This window comes from Glycine soja, chromosome 15, assembly GCF_004193775.1.
Source record: "Glycine soja cultivar W05 chromosome 15, ASM419377v2, whole genome shotgun sequence".
In the NCBI taxonomy this organism is placed as follows: domain Eukaryota; kingdom Viridiplantae; phylum Streptophyta; class Magnoliopsida; order Fabales; family Fabaceae; genus Glycine; species Glycine soja.
Window position 1 is genome coordinate 44,232,384 of NC_041016.1, and position 8,358 is coordinate 44,240,741.

The following is an 8,358-nucleotide window of genomic DNA, read 5'->3' on the forward strand; positions in this document are numbered from 1 at the left end:
ACCCATGTGAATTGAGCCACACTCTTTTTTCACGATAAGATGGAAAAAAAAAATTACCTCAGAAGTGATGCATACTAAGTAGGAAACACCCGTACAAAAACCATGTTGTAGAGGTCTATACTCTATACACAGAGAGAAAAAAGTATGTCCTGGTCCACCTTCCTTTTATACAGTGACCCAAAAGCTTTTCGATTTGTATTCAGTTATCATCTTTCTCTTCCTTTCATCATTAATTAGGTTCGTTTGTTCTCTCTTTTAAAGAAAAAAAAAAAAACAGATGTATGTTTTAATAAAATGATATGCTTACATTAATTCAGAATTATTACATGTTTCTTGAAAAATGTTAAAAAAAACTATAGAAAGTCTTTCAGTATCATTAAAAATATAAATTACAATTTTTGTAAAAAGGTATGTCATATAACTACCTTTCTTTCTAAAAAAACTTAAAAAAAGATTTAAAACTTCAAACAAAAACATTTTCTGAAATAAACATGTTCTTAGTTATAAATAACGGACAACAACATACAATAAGAAATAAAATAAACTGAGAAGCCCCCGCCCCCCTCCAAAAAAAAAAAACATAGTGTTAACTGAGATAAGCACGACATCATGAAATGATGGCATTATAAATAGTTACCAAGTAAAATAATAAATAATAAATTTCACAATATTTAAATAATCAAGTCTAATAATGTATCATTATTAGATAATAACTTATAAATGTTATAGTAGTGGTAAATCATTCCCTTTGAGGGTTTAATGTTATTAGAGAACAAGGGTTTGATGGTATTAAAAGTGATAATTTTTTTATTCGAAAATAACACACTAAATAAAGGTATGTTTACATTTTGATCTAATTTTTTAACTTGTTGACTTATTGACTTAGTGGTAAACTAAAGAGTTACCGAGTTTACTTAGACTTTATAGGGTCTACCTAGAGTTTACTAAAAAAAGTTTACACACAAGTAAACTCGTAAATGATAAGTGGACTTGTAAACTCGTAAAAATTAGTGAGTTAACTCGAGAGTTTGATAATCATGATAGTTAATAAGGAGAATAATATATAACTTTTGTTGATATATAAAATATGTTTTGATTATTTTTTTATTAAAAATAGTTTATTATTATTTATCTTCTCTAAATTTAATATGTTTGCAGTAAATTATCGTGAAAGCTAGTGTATAGTAATTTTATAAGTTAAAGGACATTAAGTACACACTCTTTTTTCTTATAGAATGTTAAATATTTTTAAAATATAGTAAATATTTTCAAAATATAATTAATATGTAATAGTTTACTAGGAATTTATTTCAATATATAAAAGTAGATCTTTAATAAGTTTTCAATTTAATTTAATGATATTTTTGGTAAAAAAAATGTTTTAATTTACGATTATCATTTTTATTTTTATTTTCAATAAAACAAGAAAATTTATCATTTATCATTTTATATGAAATTAAATTATTTATTTTGATAAAACTCCTCCTTATCATTTATTGACTAAAAATTTATTTTTCAAATTGACTTAAATAAGTTTTTCATACCTGAAAAAATAAGTTATTTTCATATTACTATCTAAAAATTCATTTTTTTGTCAAATACTTACCTAAAATTTTTTTCAATTTCATTTTACTATAGTTAGTTACCTTCATTTTGTCACGCTATCACGATCAATCACAATCACCTCATTGAAAGTGATGATGTGACAATGAGGTGTTTGTGACAAGGCGTGATGACGTGATATTTTTTCTATCACGACATCATTTAACGAAAAACTCTAAACAAAATATTTGAAAAATGAGATGATTTTACGAGTTTCCACAAATTTTAAATTCCTTGTAAATTTAAAATTTCAATCCAAACATTACCAATAGTTTATTAGTCTTGATTATTTTTCAGAGGCTAAATAAGAATAACGTGCACGTTTCACGTACCATTATTAACATTACTCTCGTTGATATATCACATCTTCATATACGAAAAAAGGGGATGCAAATCCTCCCAAAAACATTCGAGTCACATGAATTGTAGCTGTTGCCTCCACCAGAAGATAATCCACTTGTTCTGAAGTGAATGTTAGCATTCTAACTTTTCTGTGAATTCAACATTGCAGGAGTCTGGTTGATTTTTTGCCCGTTTTGTATTGTGTTTTCAGTAGTCATGAAAAACTTGAATTGTTTACTCAAAGTGCCTTCCACAACCTTAGTTGAGAAATATATACCCACATAAAATTGAGGCCCATCGGAAATGTAAATTGGCGTTGATGATTGTGATATCTGAGATTTTAAGATGGAAATTTGCACATTCAACATTTTTTGTAACATATCCTTGACTATATACACTTTCCAAACAAAAGTATAGAAGTTTAATTAATCATTTAAAATGCTGTAAAAAAATTAACCAATTTAAAGTGTTCTAGGGTTAGGTGATTGATTCAGATTATATGCATCTTAAATAAGATTGAGTTTGAGTCTAATATATTGAAAAAGCTTTCATTAGAAGAACTAATGTTACCATATTGTGAATGTTCTTGAATTGAACAAAATTCCCCCACTTAAAGGATATCTGTGGGCTAAACATTTTTTTTCTCTCTAAAATCATTCCAAGTAAATTTGCATTGTATCATATTGAATGTTTTTTGAAATAGCATTATAGCACATACTAAAATTTAAAGTAAATGATATATATAAGTTTAAAAACAAAGAAGGCAGGGGAGAAGCTATGTTAGCTATGAGGGCTTATGGGGGCTACAATAAATATACATCATTAAATTATATTTAAATTATTAAGTTAAAGAAAAAAATATACATATCAACAAGTCAGTTTAAATTTTATAGATTAAAAATATGATTAGAAAAAAAGATTCTGTCAAAGATGATCAATAAAATTTTAAGATATTAGTTATTAATAAAATTAATAAATATTCTACACCAATATCATGATCAAAAGTTGGTAAAAAAAATGTACATAACTTTTATAAGTGATCATAACTACTAAAAATAAAATGAAAATTAAAATAACCTATACAATTTAGATTAAAACAAACTAATTCAAATTGAACTACAAGTTTTTCATGATAACATCGAAAGATTTTTGTTTTTTACCTCAAAACTTATGCAAACCAAGTACCTAACCTAACCCATGTGAATTGAGCAACACTTTTTTTTTTCACGATAAGATGGAAAAAAAATTTACCTCAAAAGTGATGCATACTAAGTAGGAAACACCCGTACAAAAACCATGTTGTAGAGGTCTATACTCTATACACAGAGAGAAAAAAGTATGTCCTGGTCCACCTTCCTTTTATACAGTGACCCAAAAGCTTTTCGATTTGTATTCAGTTATCATCTTTCTATTCCTTTCATCATTAATTGGGTTCGTTTGTTCTCTCTTTTAAAGAAAAAAAAAACAGATGTATGTTTTAATAAAATGATATGCTTACATTAATTCAGAATTATTACATGTTTCTTGAAAAATGTTTAAAAAAAACTATAGAAAGCCTTTCAGTATCATTAAAAATATAAATTACAATTTTTGTAAAAATGTATGTCATATAACTACCTTTCTTTCTAAAAAAAACTTAAAAAAAAATTAAAACTTCAAACAAAAACATTTTCTGAAATAAACATGTTCTTAGTTATAAATAACGGACAAAATTAAAATATACAATAAGAAATAAAATAAACTACATACTACTGTTAACTGAGAACACACCCCCCCCCCCCCCTCCAAAAAAAAACTGAGATAAGCAAGGCATCATGAAATGATGGTATTATAAATAGTTATCGAGTTTAAATCTAAATTTATGAAATTTTCATAGACTTGATTTGTAAGAATCCATTTCATATAAAAATAATAACAAAATATATATAAATAACATTTCAATAATATAATAAAGTAAAATAATAAATCATAAATTTCATAATATTTAAATAATCAAGTCTAGTAATACATCACTACTAGATAATAACTTGTAGAAATTATAGTAGTGGTAGATTATTCCCTTTGAGGGTTTGATGTTATTAGAGAACAAGAGTTTGATGATATTAAAGGTGATAATTTTTTTATTCGGGAGTAACACACTAAATGAAAGTATGCTGAACACTAAACAGATACAAAATAACCCAAAATAACTTACATTTTGGTTTAATTTTTTAACTTGCTTACTCATTGGCTTAGTGATAAACTCGAGAGTTTACCGAGTTTACTTAGAGCTTATAGAGTTTACCTAGAGTCTACTAAAAAAAGAGTTTACACATAAGTTAACTCGTAAATGATAAGTAGATTCATAAACTCATAAAAATTAGCGAGTTAATTCGAGAGTTTGATAATCATGATAGTTAATACGGGGGAATAATATATAACTTTTGTTGATATATAAAATATGTTTTGATTATTTTTTTATTAAAAATAGTTTATTATTATTTATCTTCTCTAAAATTAATATGTTTGCAGTAAATTATCGTGAAAGCTAGAGTATAGTAATTTTATAAGTTAAAGGACATTAAGTACACACTCTTTTTTCTTAAAGAATGTTAAATATTTTTAAAATACAGTAAATATTTTCAAAATATAATTAATATGTAATAGTTCACTAGGAATTTATTTCAATATATAAAAGTAGATCTTTAATAAGTTTTCAATTTAATTTAATGATATTTTTGGTAAAAAAAAATATGTTTTAATTTATTTTAATAATTTTAAGATCAATCTCTTTCCAATTTTTCTTGTTCCAATAACACTTTGGTGTGTAAAAAAAAACTTTGGTGTGTTTAGAATGGGAATTTTAATAGAGAAACTAAAGTTTTAATTGAATTTAAAATACCATCCACTTCATCAAAATGATTTGTTTGGATATCAAATCTATTTTATTTAAAATGATTGGAATTTTATAGTTTTTTAAAGCAAAATGAAAGAGTTTCAAATAACATCTAAAATGGTATTTTTTTTTCTCTTTCAAATAACACAATGAAATTTTCATCTTGAGAAAAATTAAATTAATTTATCTAAACAAAGAATTTGAATTGCATAAATGAAAATTAAAACACAAGAAATTTGAATTATTTTATGTCTTAATTAAGTTTTTCATGCATGTAATACATGTCATTTTCAGATTACTACCTAACATTCATTTTTTCAACCAAGTATTTAATTTTTTTTTTCAGTTTCAGTTTACTACCTGCCGCTAGTTGTATTCCTTTAAGTGATGACGTGACAGACGGAGTGCCATGTCATCATGCCTTGTCATCGATACCTCATTGTCATGTCAACACCCTCAATGACGTGTCACTGACGTGTTAGTGATTGGATGTGATGATGTGACACTCCATCTGTCACGTCATCACTTAACGGAATACGACTAACGGCAAACAGTAAAATGAAACTGAAATTTTTTTTAAGTAGGTATTTGACCAAAAAATGAATTTTTAGGTAATAAGCTGAAAGAGACTTATTTTTCAAGTATGAAAAACTTATTTAATATATGACATGAAAAACTTATTTAAACCATATATAATTGGTGTTTTACGATTTATTATCAATATATACATGTAATATGTTATGTCTTTCCTCATTCTTCCTTCACTATTCTCTGGACCCAAAATATATATTTCACCATTTGATCTTGGGTTCTCTTTTAACTTTGTCTAGATATTAAATGTACGCATCTTAACTCTTTAATTTCACCTTTACTACTATCTTATTAATCTAGTTCAGTTTGATTAAACATAATAAATTGATAGGTGAGTTATTGTAAATTTTAAATAGTATTTTTTTTATTCCTAACAATAAAAAATATCTTATTAATTTAATGTATTTCTTATTTTAAATGAGGAATTATCTTAAAAAATAAATAGGATAAAGTTTTTTAAGTCTATATAAAAGTAAATTAAATATATGTTCATCTGTTTATTTTAATTAATTTTTAATTTTTTTCACAAATTTATAAATATTTGATCAAATAAAAGTATTTAAAAAACGATTTTTTCTTATTGACTTATAAGATTTACTTTTAAACATAACTTAAATTTATGATTACCATTTTTATTTTCAAAAAAATAATAAAATTTATCATTTATCATTTTATCTGAAACTAAATTATTTATTTTGATAAAACTCCTCCTTATCATTTGTTAACAAAAAAATTATTTTTCAAATTGACTTAAAAATAAGTTATTTCCAAATTACTACCTAAAAATTCATTTTTTTGTCAAATACTTACCTGAAAAAATTTTCAATTTCATTTTACTACCTGTAGTTAGTTGCCTTCATTTTGTCACGTTATCACATTGAATCACTGTCACGTCAGGTGGTGACGATGTGACAATGAGACGTGACATTCTATCTGTTATGACATCATTTAACGGAAGACAACTAATAACAAGTAATAAAATGAAACTTTAAATTTTTTTAAGGTACTTGATTGAAAAAAATGAATGTTAAGTAGTAAGCTCAAAACAATCTTTATTTCAAGTATGAAAAACTTAATTAAACCTTATTTTATCTAAATAAAATATTTGAAAAATGGGATAATCTTACGAGTTTCCACAAATTTTAAATTCCTTGTAAATTTAAAATTTTGATCCAAACATTACCAATAATTTATCAGTCTTGATTATTTTTCAGAGGCTAAATAAGAAAAACGTGCACGTTTAACGTACCATTATTAACATTACTCTCGTTGATATATCACATCTTCATATACGAAAAAAGGGGATGCAAATCCTCCCAAAAACATTCGAGAGTCACATGAATTGTAGCTGTTGCCTCCACCAGAAGATAAAGAGCACACTTTTCTCAATCTGTCACTGTAATCGGTTAGGAAAACACTAATGCTTTTTGGTAACCATGTAAACAGCTCCAAAATCTGTGTTTCCGGCCCCTCCCCTTGTAAACCATTAAAGGGTAAGTCATTTTCAACTTGATTGCCTAATAAAATCAATTTTTGTACGACTTTAATTTCTATGTACTATCAGTGTAAAATATTATATACTATCAACGGATAAAAAAATCATTATCAATATGATTTTTAATATAATTATTATAAAAATTAATAAATATATTATACATAGTATGTGATCGATGTTTACACTGTTATTACATAAACTATTTACTTTTTTTCTTATATACGTTGAAAAAAGACAACAAAGGGTACAAATTAGTGTCTCTATCCAACTCAAATTTCCTACCCTGGAGTCATTGAATCTAGGGCACACATTTCCCTTCCCACAAAGGCCTGGAAAGTCCCTTTCTTATTGGCCCTTGCTTTCACTCAGAGATTCCATTTTTGTCAAAGAGCACACACACACACTCAGAGCTTTGTAATTTTCATCAAATAAACTGTTGCATAAGTGAACTTGGACATCCCATTATGTGCAAAAATGGACCCTATACAGATTCGGCCTGGCTACAGGTGCTGACTTACTACCACTCACACTACCCCTCTTTGTTAGTGTTGTGCAAGTGGTGCTGTCGGGAGAGGAAGTATGTGGCTAGCTGCACCAAAAGTGTAATATCATAGACCTAATTAAAATTATAAAATACTATATACTATAGATATTAATGAAATTTATTTTGTGGCTATGTTAAAGTGCATGTGTATGTGAGTGTAAGTGTGTGACCGAGAATATATATAATATCTATATATTATTATTACATACATAAAATGCTATTGGATATCAATAGTATATGCAGATTATATTGTGGCAGTCGGCCAAACCTTAGAAGATGAGGTTACAAGGTAGCACCAAAGTTAGGTACGTACATTCATAGTCATTTTATCTATGTATGGTGCTTCTTTGTCTTTTATTAATTTAACAGAGGAAAATTATGTGGAAAAAAAAATAGCTTAAAAGTAGATTATTATATAAAAGATATCGTCGGCCAAACCTTGAAAGTAAAATTAATGGAGAAAAGTTGCATACATGCATATAACATATGTGTTAGGGAGATAATAAAAATAATAAAAAGAAATCAATGGAGCACTAAGTTTCACAGCAGCAAATGGGAGAAAAGCTTTTATGCATTGACTGTGGTTGTCCCGTTTCAAAAAAGTAAAGATTTTCATAATTACTTGAAGACCATATTGTCATATGAAAAGAACACAATAAAAAAGTTTGAAAAACATGATTTGAAATTATTAATTACTGGTGAAAGATCAAAGTAGTATTCTCAAAGATGATAATGACGCACACACATCACTTGATATGACGAACAAAGCATGTGGTTTAAGCATTGATAGCCATTACCGTTTACTGAGCGTGAATGTAAACTTTATGGTAGCTAGTAGATAATGCCTAGGGTTTGGCGAAATAGGACACTGTTAAGTTGTCTACCATGATTATGCTTTTGGTGGTGGAC